This window comes from Cygnus olor, chromosome 1 (genome assembly GCF_009769625.2).
Source record: "Cygnus olor isolate bCygOlo1 chromosome 1, bCygOlo1.pri.v2, whole genome shotgun sequence".
NCBI lineage: Eukaryota > Metazoa > Chordata > Aves > Anseriformes > Anatidae > Cygnus > Cygnus olor.
Window position 1 is genome coordinate 65,541,939 of NC_049169.1, and position 16,972 is coordinate 65,558,910.

Consider the following 16,972-nt stretch of genomic DNA (forward strand, 5'->3'; position numbering starts at 1 on the left):
GTCCCTCTTGTTGCTCCTGGCCAACTCCAAATCTGCCAGCGGCCACATCATCCATTACAGGTGCACAGACACAGAGCCATCCTCCTGTACACGCTTCCTGACTCATTCTGATCCTAATGCACACACACGGCCTCAGCTCCACACATCCAGACACCTCATCTGTGCGTGCAGAGCCACATGTGCACATGCTGATCTGCCCTGTGCATGCAACCATGAACACATTTAGCCACTGTACCTTACTCTTATCATAACACTGCACAGTACCTTCTGCTTCAGATGAAATACATGAACTCTGCCACTGAGGAGCTAACACAAACATCTCACCATAGCGCAGAGCCAGTGGAAATGGGCAGGAGAGGACAGAGAGAGGCAGAGTTATTAAGGTTAGAGCATGAGTCAGTGGAAATGACTACACAGCATGAAAAAAATGGCATTTTTGTTATCTTTTTTATGTTTTCTGCGATAAAAAGAGAAGGTAAAGATATGAAGCCTCCATTTGGAAATGTTTGATAGGCACAGCAGATGTAGGCCATCAGGAAAGACACAGAGGAGAACATGGCTCACCAGCCTAGCTAGTGTGAGCGCTGCTGAGGGGTAGCGTGGGCCCAGGGGGAGGTGGCAGGAGAAGAAGAAACACAGCCTGAGAGCCAGCATTGCTGGCAGAGGGGCAAGCATGGTGCACAGAGTAGGGTAATGCAGCTGGGGTGACTTCTAGAGGGTCTTGAAGTGAAGGCTGAAACCTGGACCACAGCGTGGCACAGGTGAGAGAGCCCACAATGGGGCTGACACGGTACGCAGCACAGCCCACATACGCTCACCTCACCACCGCTGTGCTCACTGCCATCCACAGCTGCACGAGTGTGCCCATGCACATGACTGTGCACACTGATGCTGTGATGCAGGGTGACTTTCCCCAAAACAGATTTTAAAGCCCTCAGACTGCAGTGCCTCCTATTAGTCTCAGCTCTTTTCAACCTGACAGGAAAGGAAAAAAAAAAAAAAAGAAGTGAGAGGGGAAAAAATGAAAGGAACCCAACATAAGGACTCATTTTGTATCACTGGAAGTGGGATAAAATGCTGTCTCCAGGGGAGAGCGCACATTGCCATGGTAACCTGCTCTAACCCGTCACAGTGGGTATTCCTGGGCTAGGAAGATGACACTGGAGGTCGTGCATCCGCGGTGCCTGGGGATGGTGTGATGCTTGCCGTCAGGAAACAGGCTGGCAGCGAGCCCGGCTTTGCAGGGTGCTTTGCGAGTCACCTGTGCTCAGAGGCCAGCAGGCACTGCAGGTGGACCCTGCCAGGGCACGCCACCTCTTCCTCCTGCTCCAGCTGGATCCCGAAGCCTTCGGACACCTCATGGCCCTCCTGCTCGCTGCTGCTGGACCCCTGTGGAAGTGATACACGCTGGCTCCTCACCCCTTCTGGTCCCGGACAGGTTGTTGTACTGACCCATGGACATGCCGTGCCAAGTCTTTAATCAAAGCCTGGCCTGGTAAAATCCCTCATGGCCCTCCCAGGGCCACCAGAGGCAAAGAGACAGGATGCTCTGGACTGTTTTAGCGTGACTTCCATTTGACGCAGGGCTGCACGGGACAGAGGAGGATGTTCTTCAGGAAGCAGAAGACCAGGCTGCCCTGGAAGAAGGGCTGGGAGAAGCAGTCCACCCACGAGTGCGTGCACACACCGCATCCCCCTCTCCCAGCACACCACTTGTGGGGAAGAGGAGGAGGAGGGGGGCTGGCAAGATGTGAGGAGGAAGGACTCTTCCCCCATGCACTGTATAGGCACTCAAACCATCCCATCTGCTGCAACCATAGCCCGCTCTGAAGGGCAGAACTGGTGCACTGCAGCCTCCTTACGTGTGTTACTGCTGCTCCACATTCCCAGCAAGCTGGGACTAGACTGCCTGCTGGATCCAAATCCCCCCACAACCTCCCTCTCAGGGGAACTTCTCCCTTTACCATACTGGACTCCGCAATCATACTTGAAATGGGACTTGAGTCAGAGCGGTATATTTATAGATCTATATTTTACTTGCATCAAATAATGGTGAAACATTGCACAAAACCAATGGGATCTATATGTGTGTGTGTGTGTGTGTGTGTGTGTGAGTGAGCAAGAGAGAGAGTGAGAGAGATTGTTTTTAAGGAGATAGACTAGAGGTAAAATGAGTAGGAGGGAGGCAGGGGACAATGCAGGGGTTGGGGAAGGGGGAAATCCTCCTGAATCTGCACCTTCCCTGTGACGACCTCCTGTCCTGACCAATTTTTCTTTGTTGCTAATAATATTTTCTATATCTTGTGTTGTGGGGCTGATGACGACCTCGCCCATCCTTTCCTATTTGTTTTCATTTCTAAGGCAGAAAGTCTGGATTCATCTCAACCCTAGACAAGGGACTGCTATGTTTAGAAACCCACCCAGGAAAGAATAAGACAGGGAAGGGGAGAAAAGAGTTGCTGAGAAACATGAAGGCTGGTTGCTACGGGGAGTCCCACTGGAAAGCAAGTGGAAGGACAAGGACCTGTCCTCTTTCATGCAGAGCAGAGTAACAGGGTTCACGGGGAAATGCCCTTTTTGTACCACTGCTGGCAAACAGGCTCTTACTCTCTTTCCTAGCACACCTGGGAAGCTGTCACCCTGTCAGCATGCACATCAGGAACACGACGCCTGACGTGGGCAGAAATGAGTGTTTCCTGCAGGATGCCAGATACAGAACGAGCCCTAGCACTCCCTGAACGCCCAGGCAACGGGTTCCCCTCCGGCATGTGGGACAGGGGCTCCCAGTGCCCCTGCAGGCATGGCTAGGCATGGGGGAACCCCCAGTAAAACCACCCTTTGCCACAGGCAGGGATACCGATGCCAAGAGGAGGTACCTGCCCTCAGGAAACGGTCTTCTGGAGCAGGCAGGTCCAACCAACAGGTCAGGGCCATGTGTCCCTTAGGGGCTGGCAAGCCCACCAGAAACACCCCTTCTGCTCCCCGCCACCCCCCGGCCCCACACACCCACCTGTGGCACAGGCAGGCACATTTCTTGCAGGGAACAGATGGCACTTGTAATTTCTTTTTCTTTTTGTTACTGTTTGAGGAAGAGCAGCAAGATTTTCTAAAATGACTGAATGGAGGTTTCTTTGGCATGAGACAGATCATTTTTAAAGGTATATTATATTTCTGGCTTGTTGTTACAGAAGAATAATAAAGAATGTATTTTCCTATGCTCCTTCTTGTTTAAATGAGATCTCTGCTAGTAACTTTCCCTCTCCCCTGCTCCCAGCTAAAGCAAACACCACAGGGATACAGCCAGCTAAATGAAAAAATTCTGAATTTCCCCATATGCCTATGCTTGCCTATACATAGTGCCTGAACGTAGAGTGAACATGCACATACACTGACAGCATTCGCATGTGTGTGTAAGTGCCAGGCAAGCATCTGCCCGTAGTCAGGGTGAGGCTGGAGGACTGAATATGCAGTCAGTCAAGGTGAGACCCTGGATCTAGAAACACACAGGCACGGCTCCAGGGACACAGCCAGGCAAGGGCGATTGTGTAACAAGGATAAGATACTGTGGCAATCAGCTCATTACATAAAAGTAGAAAGGGCCAAATTAATCCCTAGTGTAAGAATGCGGAAGCCAATGGAGTTATATTCAGGTCATATTTGATTCCAAAAGCTTTTTTTTATTATTTTTTTAATTAGAGCATAATGTTCAATAAAACTTGCTGTAACAAATAGTGAGTGATGGGTTCCTACCTCTCCAGATTTCTTACCCTCCTGAGCAAGGTTATTTTAAAATGAGTGGAAATCTCTATCTAATCTTATTGCACGCCCAAGTACACAAGCTGTCACCCCTAGAGCTAAATGAGTCTCTCCACCAGCTGTTCACTAGCTAGGTTTATCACACGCAGCTAAGATGTTTAAATTCCCTACTCGTCCACTCCCGGTGTTATCCACACACAATTCATCACATACTATTCCTGCGAGAAAAAGCTCATCCTGAGGCACGTGGAGTCACAAAAGATGTTAAACCCCACCGCAAGCAAACCCTTGTGCCACCATATTCGTGCTGTTATATTCAGTCACATTGCTGTGCTCAGCCTGATCTTCAGAGAGAAACTGGGAACAGAACCCCGATACTCCTCATCTGGTAGCAGCTGAGGCATCTCTCCTGCTGAAAAGGTATGTGCCATGAGAGAATCACCGCTGTTGTTTAACAGTATGGTGTCTATGACGCATAGTTTAATCTAATTTTACCGTGCAGGTACAGGAGCGCACACAGATACCACTAAGCAGTTCATATAATACCAGAAATGTAGAGCTGAAAAGGCAAAGCCAACATACTCATCTGATGACTCCAGGCTTTTTTGGTTCACAGATCATCTGGGAGCAGCCTATGATTTTCTGCAATTTGATTGTCTTTCATTTGGCAAATCTATTTGCCCCCTATACATATCTACTCACACACACATATAATTTCATATAGATAAACATGCAATTATGTATATGCATATATAAAATACATGGAAAATATATAAAATAGAATTCCTCCTCAGTATCTTGATCATTGGCAGCTTGATCTGGAGGCTTGCACAGCGCTTGCTAGCACTGATTGGGAGCACAGGTCAGAGGGTCAGTTTCTATCCACTGATTAGATAAGGGCAAGTCCTAGCATGGGATTTCTGAAGACCGAAAAGCTTTCCCTCGGAGAACACTGTGTAATGCAGACAAAGGATAAGCATCCCCTGATGATTAGAGTTACAGAACATAGTTGAAGTAAATAAAAAATTTCCTGTGTCATTTTTGGGGAGCTTCCCACAACAGTAGCAGCCCTAGAAAGACAGGGACAAGGCAGCATCCTCTCAGCTTTTCTCCCTTTAGAAGGTGAGAGAGAAGAAACCAAAGGGATAGACCTCTCCTTCCCACGGTGGCACGGTGACGCTGCCAGGCAGAAGCCACTTGCAGGGCACCTGGAGCCAAGGAGAAAGCAAAGAGTGATGCTAAGAATAACAACCTGTCTTGCACGGAGCTTCTGAGCCAGGACAACGTGCAACTCCTTGCTCGGGGCGCTAGGTCGAGATCTGGCCCTTCAACATTTGTTTTTTCTGTGCTCTAACTTGGGAATAAACTTGTTTGCTAGAACATCTGCAGAAAGTCAACATGTAAAGGGCACAGAAAGAGCGACAAATGTAGGTATTTCATTTGAGAAAAAATGCACAGACGATACACTGAGATATTCACCCAGCTCTGCATAAAGCTCAAGGGAAATACCCAGAGTAACAACAATGCTTTGCATTTCTATAGTGCTTGCCTTTGGCAGCTCTCTGGGAGCTTGCAAACATTGTATGAGTTCACAGAGGCAGAGATTCAGAGAGTATAAAGGCCAGAAGGGACTTTAGATCATCCAGTCTGACCTTCTGTGTATTGCACGCTACTGGGAAAGTGTGCAGAAAAGAACCACAAACGTTATTTGAGGGTGGCAGAAAATGCCTTGCTGTGAAAGGCTTAAAGAGCTCAATTTGCTTAGCTTATGAAACAGAAAATAGAGAAGTTATCCTGTATAAAGTCCAACAGTGTGTGTTTACATGCAGCTAAGTCGAATTTTCCAGAAAGGCATCTACATTTGATTTGAAAACACTCAAGAGATGAAAAAATAAAGCCCTCTTCCTTTGGTACCTTACTACAGTAACTACTCATGCTCATTGTTAGCATTCATGCTGAATATCTCACTTGAATCTGCTTGGTTTCAGTTTCCTGTCATAGGTTTTTGTTATGCTTCTCTCTGGTAGATTAAAAAACATATGTTTATAACCAGCACCTCTCCCTGTGAAGGTACTTTATACACTAATCAAATCACCTTCCAATCTTCTTTTTGGTAGGATAAGCAGATTTTCATTAAGTTCATTTTCACTATAAAGCACTTCCTCAGCTCTGGAACAATACCGTAGCCCTGTGTTGCACTGTTTCCAATTTTTCCTCCTTTTAAAAGTACGCTCCTCACCCATTAAAATCTGTGACCTGTATTGTAGATAATACATAGCTATTGCCACACAATAGTAAATATCACCTTTCTCTACACCTACCCACCAGCCATGTCTCACAACACACTTGCTAGGCTGTGTGAGCATTATTCCTACTTTAAAGATGCCAGCAGAAGGAAAAGCTACTGCAAAACCCTGTAAGTCATTTTGAGGGAACTGGTTAATTGTAAACTGGTTCTGATCCCACTCGTAACCACCTTTATTGTAGCATAGATTCACAAAACTCTCCAGATTTCTACGATTCTTGGCAAGAGGAAGACCTAGCTTTTTATCTAAACCTATGGTCCCCCTCCAGCAGTCCCCACTTTCTCATTCACTCCTGGTCGCATATGATACCTTTCAGATCTCTCCCACTGGACACAAATGTCTTTGATCCCCCGGTTACTCCTCCTCCCTCCCGCTGATTTTCACTCTCTTGTGACTGATCATCCCCTTTCAGCGACTGCCTCTGACCAGCTGCTTTTCAGATTCACCCTTCTCTGATCTCCTCAACTGTCACTTCTCAGCTGCCACACACACGCCAACCCCCACATCCCCATCTGCTTTTTAAAGGCTTGTTATCATAAGCTGGGGCTTCTCCGCTCCCTCCTCTTTACCCTGCAAAACCCAAATCAATCAAGAGAAGCCATCACGCTGTCAAAGGCTGAGGGAGGGTTTTAGGTCAGCCCCGTCCAACCTGCGGCCTTCCTGGCACTGCGCTGTGGCCTCCAGCTGCATTAGCAGGAGTATTTTTATTCAATCATGATCAAAATCATGGAATACGTGAATTGTATGGCAAAAAAGCCCAGCCTGGTACCTGAAGGGAGGGCTGTGGTGAACGGGGAGTACCACGAGTGACTGTCCCGTGGCTTGCATACTTGCTTGTGTCTGTGTTGCTGAATGGTGAGACCAAGGACTTCAGCTGGTCTTCAGTGACAGAGAAGGGGCTGCAAGCTAACGTAGTCTCACCTCTCCATTATAAGCACCATCACCCTCTTACAGACTTTTCAAGCTTCACATTAAACCCATGTGGCTTTTTACCTCAGATTCTGTCTGGAAAGCTGTTCTAAAGCTATATTATCCTAATGGCTAGAAACCCTCCTCGAGTTTTCCACCCTAAATAATTTCATGGCCTATCTATACTACACTGTTTTCATACTAGCAGTGCCCTTTAGTTTAAATGTTTCCTCCAGGATGCATTTACTACAGCAAGCCTATTTGCTGAAGCCCTGGTTCCACTTGGTTAAACAAGCTGGGCTGTCACAGGCCACTCTCATGACGACAGGCTTCCCTTTCCTCTCCTTCTGTCTGTACCTGTCTGAGCCTGTACTCCTCTGGCCGAATTATAACACAAACCAGAGAGGTCTCACAGGGCTTTGGGCAGTAGCACTAATACTTGAGTTACTTCCCATTGGAAATAACTCACCAGGTGCATTCTAGGATAACCTTTCCTTCTTCCACAACTGCATCACACCATCACTTGCCATCATCCTACCATCAGCTAATAAAGTTCTCAGCATTTTTCCTTTCAGCTTTCTAAGGACATATTTACCAACTCTTTCCTGAAGAGTTGTTTGTTTTTTTTTTAAAAATCCTCAATTTGGAAGACAGATCCTCAGAACACGAACTTTTGAGAGCCAAAGGTTGGTGATGAACAGGGTTGAGAACAGCAGGACATTGCTGAGCCCTGGCTAAAGCTGCTGGGAGCCACCAAGTCTGCCTGGTTGCCTTTCGGCAAGGATCTCAGATCTTGTGGTAGGCAAAGGTTCCCTAATTTTTTTTGTGGGTATCAGGGGGCAAACACAGCCTAAACTGAGGATCCTTACTGAGACCTGTCAAAATGGACCCAGCAGTTCCCAGAAGACAAGGGCTGCCTCTAGTCCTGCTTGCTGTGCTCTCTGCCAGATCTTAGAGAGTTCCCAGATCATGGATTTCTAATACTAGTTCTCAAGCATATGACCTTGTCTGTCGTACTACTGAAATTCATTCTGTTTCTGGTACTCCTGCCAAGGTCAAATAAGGCTTTCTCTATGATATCCTGGTCCTTCCCTGTACTAGCAATGCCTTCTAGTGTTGAGTCATTGGGACACTTCCTCACTACCTACTCCTATTAGCGTCAGGGTCTCAGGTTAATGCTGGCAAAGACTAATACCATGGCTGAACACGGGGGAGTGCTACAAGTAATCTTGTGCTAGATGGACAGGTGATCTTGCTGTTGCCATCATTCCAGACTCAATTCTACCTCTCTGTCCCTTACAGCTCCTCTGCCTTTCCTTATCTTCTCTAGTTTAACAAATTCTTTCTTATGGGGCACCATATCAAGTGCCTTACTGATACACAAAGATAAGACCTTCAAAATTTCTTATGCCTTCCAGGAAAACAATCATCTGAAAGGAAGCTAATGGGTTAGTCTGGCATGAGCTAGCATTGTTGAACACATATTGCCTGACTCCCTTTTCCCCTAACCACATGATAATAATTGCACTTTCCTTCCAGATTTCCTCTCAAGCACTACAAACATTACAGAGGTCACACTTACAGGTCTGAGACTGACAAACTTACTTCTCCCCCTTCCTTAATCCTGACTGCTGAATTTTCACTTTTCCAGCCGACATGGAGTCACAACTGTGGACAGAGTTGAAAAAAATCACCCTTGCTATAAGCCTGTGTTTCCATATGCCAGTTCTACCAGGGAGGGAGAGCATCCAGGCCCCAGCACTGAGAGCACTAAGCAGCTTGAGCGGCTTGTTTCCAGCAGTCAGACTGCTTCTTTCCCCAAGGACGATACTGCTGTCCTTATCAACAACTCGGGTGCAGAGCCCTTTTGGGTTTTGGCTCAATCTATAGTCTCCTTGATCACCCAGAAGCGGCCCCACTTCTTACTCTCTTTTTCTTTAAATAGCTGAAGAATCTTTTGCTGTTTGTTTTAATCTGCTTTGCAAGGTCTAACTCAGCTTGATTTGTAAGCAATCTTCACTTTATCCCTACATTTCCCGACCTCTTAGACACAGCTTTCTTTGCTGTCTCTTCTTTTTTCCATTCCACACAGGCCCTTCTGCAGAGCCAGCTTAAGCCGCCTAAGCAGTTGCCTGTGGTGGCAGACAGATGGAGGGCAGCAGAACCAAGCGCTGCCATTTGCTGACTCTTCCCAGAGACGTGGGCTCCACAGTGTCCCAGAAAGCAGGCCAGCTCCCTCCCCGCACCCCAGACATTGCACTGCTGCCTGTTGTAGCAGTGCCAGGAGCCAGGGGCAGACCACCCCTCCTCACCCTCCGGGAGAGGTTGTCTACAGCCGGCCTATCTCCTGCCCACCCCACCGCCCTCCTCTGCCTCCCTGCTGCCTCAGGAAGGCCAGGCCCTTCCCAGGGCCTCCAGAGAAGAGCTCCTACCCAAGCTCTCCTGCAGACTCTCTCCTTTCCTCTCACACCCTCCAGGCCACACCACGCAATGCTGGGCCCGTACCCACTGCATTCAGCACCTCCACCGCCCCTAGTGAGCCCTTGTACGGGGCAAGGACAGGCAGAGAAAAAGAGAATTGCTGCCAGTAAAGCCTCTCTACAGACTGAGACTGCAGTGTAACTGCATTAGGGAGGAACGAGGAATATTTTTGGGAATGTTATCAGGAATATTCCTGCGATGAAGCCCTAAGCAAATCAGTCTGGCCTCCTAGTTGACCCTGCTTTGAGCAGGAGGTTGACCAGAGACCTCCTGAGGTGCCTTCCAGCCTGAAGTATCCTATGATCCTGAAAATGGGACTTCTGTATCCCAGTGAGATAAACGGAATAAAAAGGTCTTATGAGGGAAAAGGCCTGGCAGCGGGAGTCTCATTACATAGCCTTGTGATGGGGAGATTTGTGCCTTAAGGGGGTGGCACAGCAGAAAAGGAACTTAGGAAGGAAATAGGCTGAGTTTGGTGGTAAAAGTCATACATCTTAGGAATAGACTGGAAATGCCTCAGACCTGCTAAGTTTCCATGTTTATCAACCCACAATGCTTGTTTGCTTGTGCCTTGGCTGAAATTAAGCCAAATCACCTCACAAAGTATTTCCTATAACCTGCTGTGCTGTATTTACCACCCTCATTCCCCACATTCGCAGACCGCTTCTGTGACCCTTTTAGCATCTTCTCACACAACTGTGCTCCTCTGCTGAACTACAGGCCCTAACACAGCTCATGGCATCAAGTCATGAATGTGCCAAAGCTATGATCCTTGCATGGGTAACACCACTTCACTCCAAGCACATTAGATGTGCAGACATGGGTTGTTGTGGGGGGATAGGGGTGAGTGAGGCAAAGCCCTGGCCTTGCACTCACACAGAGATTTCGGTTTGCACCCTGCTTGGTCAGAGGTGTTAACGTCCCTTGCTTGGTAGCCTCTGCATCTTCACACAGCTCTGAATGGGAGGCCCTGGCCCATCCATGACCCGACGGACTGCTGCCACCCATCTCTGCACACCTGCATCTACTACACACCAGGTACACTTCCACATCCACATGGATTACTGATGTACATACCTCTGTGTACACGCAGAAAACATGTGCAAGTACATAGCCCCACCACAGGCAAGAATATATGCAAATCACTCCATGAATATAAGCATCTGTGCATGCTCATAGCTATATGTGCAGACAGGTATAACAACCACACAACACGCTGCAGAGAAACTGTTTGCATATGCAAAACCACACACATATGCACAAATTCCCTCGCACATTGCGCATCTCCACATATTCTACGTGCAAGATGCTCCCACAGGCTCACATGGCCCTGGGCAGAGATATAGGTCCCTGATGATCCTGGCTAGGTAGGAGTTAATGCACGAGAGGATGGGAAAGAAATTAAAAGCAAAAAAAAAAAAAAAAAAAAAGTTGAAAACCCAGCACATGATTCTTCTCCTATCACATCTGTGAATCCTGGAGCGCGAGAGTAATTGTCTGCAATGAGTCAGACCAAAAGGCACAAGGAAATGGTTGCTATGGCAACTCTCGCACTGCTCTAATTCGGCTCAGAATTAAAATGATATCAAATAATTTGCAAGCAAAGGGAACACGGCGAAGGCACCGGGTGCCAATCTATAAATCCAGCTATATGCAAGCCTCTCCTGAGTCAGTGTCAAGGGCTCTCTTCCCTTCAAGCGTGACAACCATGGCAATCAGAGGAGCTACAGAGGCGGGGGTGATGGATAACCTTAGGCTAGAAGATTTCTGCTACACACAGGCAAGAACAGGCTCCCGGGCTGGAGCTCCAGCCTGGAACAGGCTCCAAAGCTGGGGACGTTTGAGGGCTGGATGTCCCAGAAGGGCTTATTCCCAAGGCAACAGGCAATGTCCACACACACCGGGAGGCACAATCCCTGCACTGAAGATCTCAAAATCTATGCAGAGAACATATACAGCATAGAGGAAAAGGAAATTGCTGATGGATGCCCAGCCAGAGTAGGCAGAATGCTATGGAAAATGTCCCACATTACTATTTTTTGCATTCTTCTGAGGATAAAATAAAGATATTTGGCCCCACTGGTATACTGTTTATGTGCGGAGATGTGGAATTTTGTAGGCAGATGCTTCTCTTTCTGCCTGTTCACTGATCTGGCTGGAAGATAACTAGCTCTGAGCAGGGAACTATGTGGTTCCAGCACCGATTCCAAACCTTGGCAAAAAGCTGACTTTGTAAGAACAGTTCCCATGAAAAATAAGGCAATCACCTTACTTTTGTCTGGCTCATAGAGTAGCTGGGGTCTGCCCCAGGAACATTGAGACCCCAGCCTTTTTGCTTACAGGTCTCTTTGCACAAAGGCAAGGAAGTAGTGTGAATGGAGAGAGACTTGTTTTGGCACACCAGTGGCACTGTGTGAGGTTCATAACCTGGCCTGCAGAGGACTGGATCAACTCTTAGACCAGTCAAGTGTGTACTCACAGCCTACAGATGGATGTCCTGACAGGTGGAGAAGGCACGGCTGCTGGTAGTACCAAAAACCTGAGTGTTTCTGCCTGAGTGCCTCTGACACTTTTTATGACTGGGCTGCAAGGTACTGCCCCCTCAGATGTCTCTTGGTTTGTTAGATCAAAGGGATGCCTGAGCAACTGCTTGGGCTTCAGGGATTGCCAGGAGGGAATGACATTAGGCAGCAACCAGAAGTAGCAGGTAACGGGCTGAAAATGAGCTAGGTCTTCCTTCTTTCTACCCATTCTACCACTGGATGCAGGGGAGATCATGCCCCTTCCATAAAGGCACCCAGGTGATGCCCTGGGAGCTTGCAGAAGTTTCTTGCAAAGTTCCTGCATTGGGAGGATGTTGGCACAACATCCAGCATTAAAAGAGGGACAGCGTTCCTTCTGTATATGGCAGCACACCCTCAAGAGATCAGCTGCTCTCAGATTTTGTATAGGCAATATCATGCTGGCTTTCAAGCCAGTGTAGTAAAATAAATTTAATTCTCTAGCTTGGATGCAACTATTCCAGTGTAAAAGGTGCTCATGTTATTTCAGCTTATTTCCATGCATTTTACATTGCTTTTACAGGTGCAACTGTCACTTTCTGGAGAGGAATAAAGAGGAGGTTGAAATGTTTTATCCACCCAAACAACAAAACCGTAGGAATACAGAATTGTGTGTAGATTAGTTTGAAAAGATGCCACAGCAACAGAACTGCTGAAAAAGACACCTGCATCTCTTCTCTCTGCTTGCTGGTAACAGACAGCAGGTAGCCAAAACTGGGGACCAAGGAAGAGGATGGAGAGACGTCAAGCTGGCCAGTAAACAGTTTTCAAATGAGGAGCTTCCGTCAGACTGACAAAGGCTGGATTTTAACCAGCAGTCTAATGGCAAAATTACTTTCCATTATCCATTTTCAGATTGGCTGATTTCAAATACTTCTGAAAAAAAAGTCTAAGCTTTTTTGAAAATCTGCTCCTGCTGTGAGTACAGAGTTCTTCTGAAAATACTGACCTTAATACTGTCCTTACTCAATGTCCCCAAGCCCTATCTGTACAGTAGGAAAGATACTTCTCTTCTTTCACCCTTCTTTGGGCTTGTCTTAGGCTCTCCCCATACACATCTGTATATACTGCTGTCATCATGGGGTAACAATTTCGGTGTGGTACAATCATTGTAAATAAGAAGTAAAATTAACTTTGAATATAAACAGAAGAGAGTGGTATTGTATAAAATAAACCTGGATCTCCCAAGTGCCTGTTTGGATGACTTATCTGTTTTATCAGGCACGGTGGAGCCTGTGCACGCCATGCCCCGTGGTTTGCTGGTATCGGCCATCTCCTGTCCCTGAGACACAGCAGCAGTGGCAAGGAACCTCCCAGAAAGAACCCCCTACCTGTCCCTGGTCTGACCAGCAGCCAGCCAGCTACCACATAACTCCAACAGGGAGAAGGTCAGGCAATAAAAGAGACGTCATACCCTGCCCAAAGAGACAGCTAAACTCCCGTGCAAATTCCAGCAGTTTCACTGGGGCCTTAAATCACCAAAAGCTTCTGTCAGCAACTACATGTGATTTCTGCAGCGCACCCCCTGAGGACCATAAAGCCCCAGGCTACTGACTCAGTGGAGGGAGCAGATGACAGTGCTATCTGGGGCAGGACTTGGCTTGGGGAGAGTGCCATTGCAATTCCTTATTTTTCATTTCCGACGAAGTTAGCGCTAGAGAAAGGCACCGGACTGACATCCCAGGAGAATAGCTGCCTGCTAATTAATTATAATTAATCATCCAGGCATTACTTAATGTTTGCATAGTGCTTTGAACTGCCAAAGCACAATATAGCAGGTAGATAATATTAACTCAAAGTAACAGCTATAGCATCAGATTTGCCTGCGTGGCTTCCCCAAAGTCCCAGCAGCTCTGCGAGCACCCCAACTCAGCATGCACAAGCAGCTCCGTGGTGTCCTCTGGGGGTTCCTCCAACCCTCCAAAAGTCTGCACGATGCCCCGGCTGCAGGGGCTTAGGCTGGGCCATGCCTCCATGACGGAGGCCCCCGTGCCCCCCCTCTATTGCTGCCCTCAGCCCTCCAGGCCGGCTGCTCTCTAATCCCAGCTGACATCTCCCTTGCTCTCTGACAGAGCCCAGGCCTATGTCATCCTCCTGGCCGCTTGGTTTTTGGAGCTTGCCTTTCTCCGCCTTGGCCGGGGACTGCCATTCAGCTGCCAGAATGAAAGGGGCCCTGTCACCAGCGTCCTCCTGGCAGGGGCACGGGGGGTGCCCCCTCCCCATGGGCAGAGCTGTAAATCCTAGAGCTTAATTCTTCACTGCATGCATAGCGAACATTTCAGAGTGCTTACAAATTCCCCCCAAGCACCACCAAGTCAAGCAACTGACAGTAACAATCAGTGGCAGAATGACAGGCCAGTTCATACAAATTACACTTTTATAGGGGCACTTAAAAAGCCTTCTGCTGTCCCCCCTTTACAGAACTGTGACAGCATTTATCCAGAAACTGCAAGCCTATCCAGGTATTTGGCTTCCTGGGAACCTGTGCTGGGAATCAAGCTGATTTCTGGTAGTATCCTGACTCTAAATGAACACGATTATCATGCCCTCTGAGGGCTGATGCCATCCAAATAACAATAATAATAACAATCTGCATCCCATTCTGCTCTGATTGCCTCTTGCTGTGTCTCCATTCACTCCCCTTCCTTTGCCTCTCTCCTGTACCCAGCATGGGGGTAGGATGGTATTGCAGCACTGCCCACCATCATTTGCGCTGCAGCCTCTACCAGTGGGTAAAGTCCCCTAGAACCAGGTCCTAGCTACTCACCATGATTATGTTAGTGTGAGGGGGATGAAGAGAGGCCTTTATCCTTCCTCTCATAGTTGTTACCCTCAACATCAAATAGTATTGCAATAGGTAGCATGAACACAATATTTTTTTTAATGACTACTGGTATTATGAAAGATTCAGATGATGAACCTTGTCACTACTAAAAAGTCACTACTAAAAAAATGCAAATGGTAATATAGATACAGAACCACTTTGCTCCCTGATGCCCCAAAACCAAGTTGTAAATGTACATCCCAATCTAGCAGATGGGATGTACCTCAGCAAACCCTTCCACTCCCACTGAAGTCAAGAGGGGCTACAGCTGGGGCCTTGAAGGATTTTGGACCCTTTGGGAGAAATTACTTCTCTTAGTGTTGTCATGCAGCCCATACTTTGGATGAAACATGAGTATTTTTCATCAACACATAAGAAACAGAGAATGGAGAACACCCAGTTGAATGTACCACGTGTGGAAATAAGCAGAAGATGCTTATGGTCAGGTCACCTAGCATGCCGACTAGCAACAGGGGCCATGGTACCTCTAAGGAATGAAAGCAATTGAGAATTCATTTCTCTCAGCTTCTGTGGTTACGTGTGAGCAAACTGGTTTGTTCTATATAATTTCCACAAATGACAGAAACTTTACCTTAATACCACTGTTTTCACAGGATTTTTCCCTATCCTCTGCTGCTTTTCCCACCCTCATCTTCCTACAGCAGAGGATTCTGCCCCTTCACAGCATGTCCACACAGAGTCTATTCCACATTCAGCATAACTGAGAGGGTGGAAATCTCCACAGGGGTTTTGAAAAGTGCTGCTGACAGAAGAAAAATAGCTCCGTCAGGGGCAGCTCCTCCTGTCACTTGTTCTTGCTCCAGCTCTTCCACACAGAAGTTTCCTTCCTTGTATTTATGCTGGGTGCCAAATCAACTGTTTGTGTGCCTCTGCCCTAACTCACAGCTCAGGAAAGGAAAAAAAAAGAAACATGAAAAATGATATTTTTTTAAAAAAGTGTTTGTTTCTCCTCCCAAATCAATGCCCAGAAAAATGCCCCAGTGCTGCATAGTTTCAATGCTATTTCGTTCTCATAACAGTGCCAGCTAGTATCAGTTTTGGGGGCAGTTTCTGTGACCCAAGCACCTACTTTAAATGAACTGTACAGAAACCTCTTCTATTTCACACGGGTCTCCGGACAGGCTTCACTTCACAATAAATCTGTTTGGATTTGAAATGGTGTTATAGCAGTTAAAAGCACTATTTTATATCACCACTCCCTCAGTTTGTAAGTACTCTCTCCATCCCCAGGTGATATGTAGCACCACTCTCAACTGGAACTTATTGAAAGCCTGGAAATTAAAGAATGGTTCATCAGATGAAGTTAAATTGCTGTAGTTTAACTGAACAGTAGATTGAAGACCATCCATTGCGTCCTACCTAGCCTAGGTAAAAGCAGCAGCTGACTCTGTGATATGAAGGTATCTGCAATATGACCTTCTCTCTACTGGGTATTTCTTTAGCAATTGGCATAACCTCATGCTGAGATAAACATTGCACAATTTTTCTTTAGAGAACATCTATTGTAATGCTACTCAGTATAGAAGAAAAGTCTGGAAATGATTTTACCGTTAAGAATTAAAAGACAGATTCCCACATAACTGGAAATTCAAAGTTGTTGTTCAGCATCTGCTGTATGCAGTCATTCCTTCCACCGGATGGGACTCCATTAACACCAACCATTCCTTCACAGGTAGCTTTGCATCTCTGCATGTTTCTGCTAATAACTGCTCCATTACCTGTTCTGCCAACCTATTCCCTTACTGTTTCCACATCTAAAAACCAAAATCCACTCACATTTAGCTACATTTTTGTTCACACCAGTACTCTTACACAGTGATTTTAGTTTGGGTATGAAGCCAACACTATTGATTAAAGTTGCTTTGTTTTGTTAAATGGGTACTCTGATTCACTTCTGAGTTTATTGTACTGTTGTAAAGCCTGAAGCAATTGCTACAGAAAATGGTAAAGTTTCAAAAGCTTTGAGGTTCTGAGGGAAACAATGTCCTCTACGAGTATTCCAAAAGTAGATGCAGAGTCTGGTGAAGGTCTGTTAAACAGGGTTCAAAGCTCAGATGCAAAGAGAAGTTTAGAAATCTGTATGTACGAGTTGGAAATCCAGCAGCAAACCCACT

General features: G+C 46.8%; 1 protein-coding gene across 1 annotated transcript in view; it reads right to left on the reverse strand.

The window, feature by feature from the left end:
* The window catches only part of CACNA2D4 (calcium voltage-gated channel auxiliary subunit alpha2delta 4), a 120,034-nt gene that overhangs the window by 44,468 nt on the left and 58,594 nt on the right, over positions 1-16,972 (reverse strand). The window lies entirely within an intron of this gene.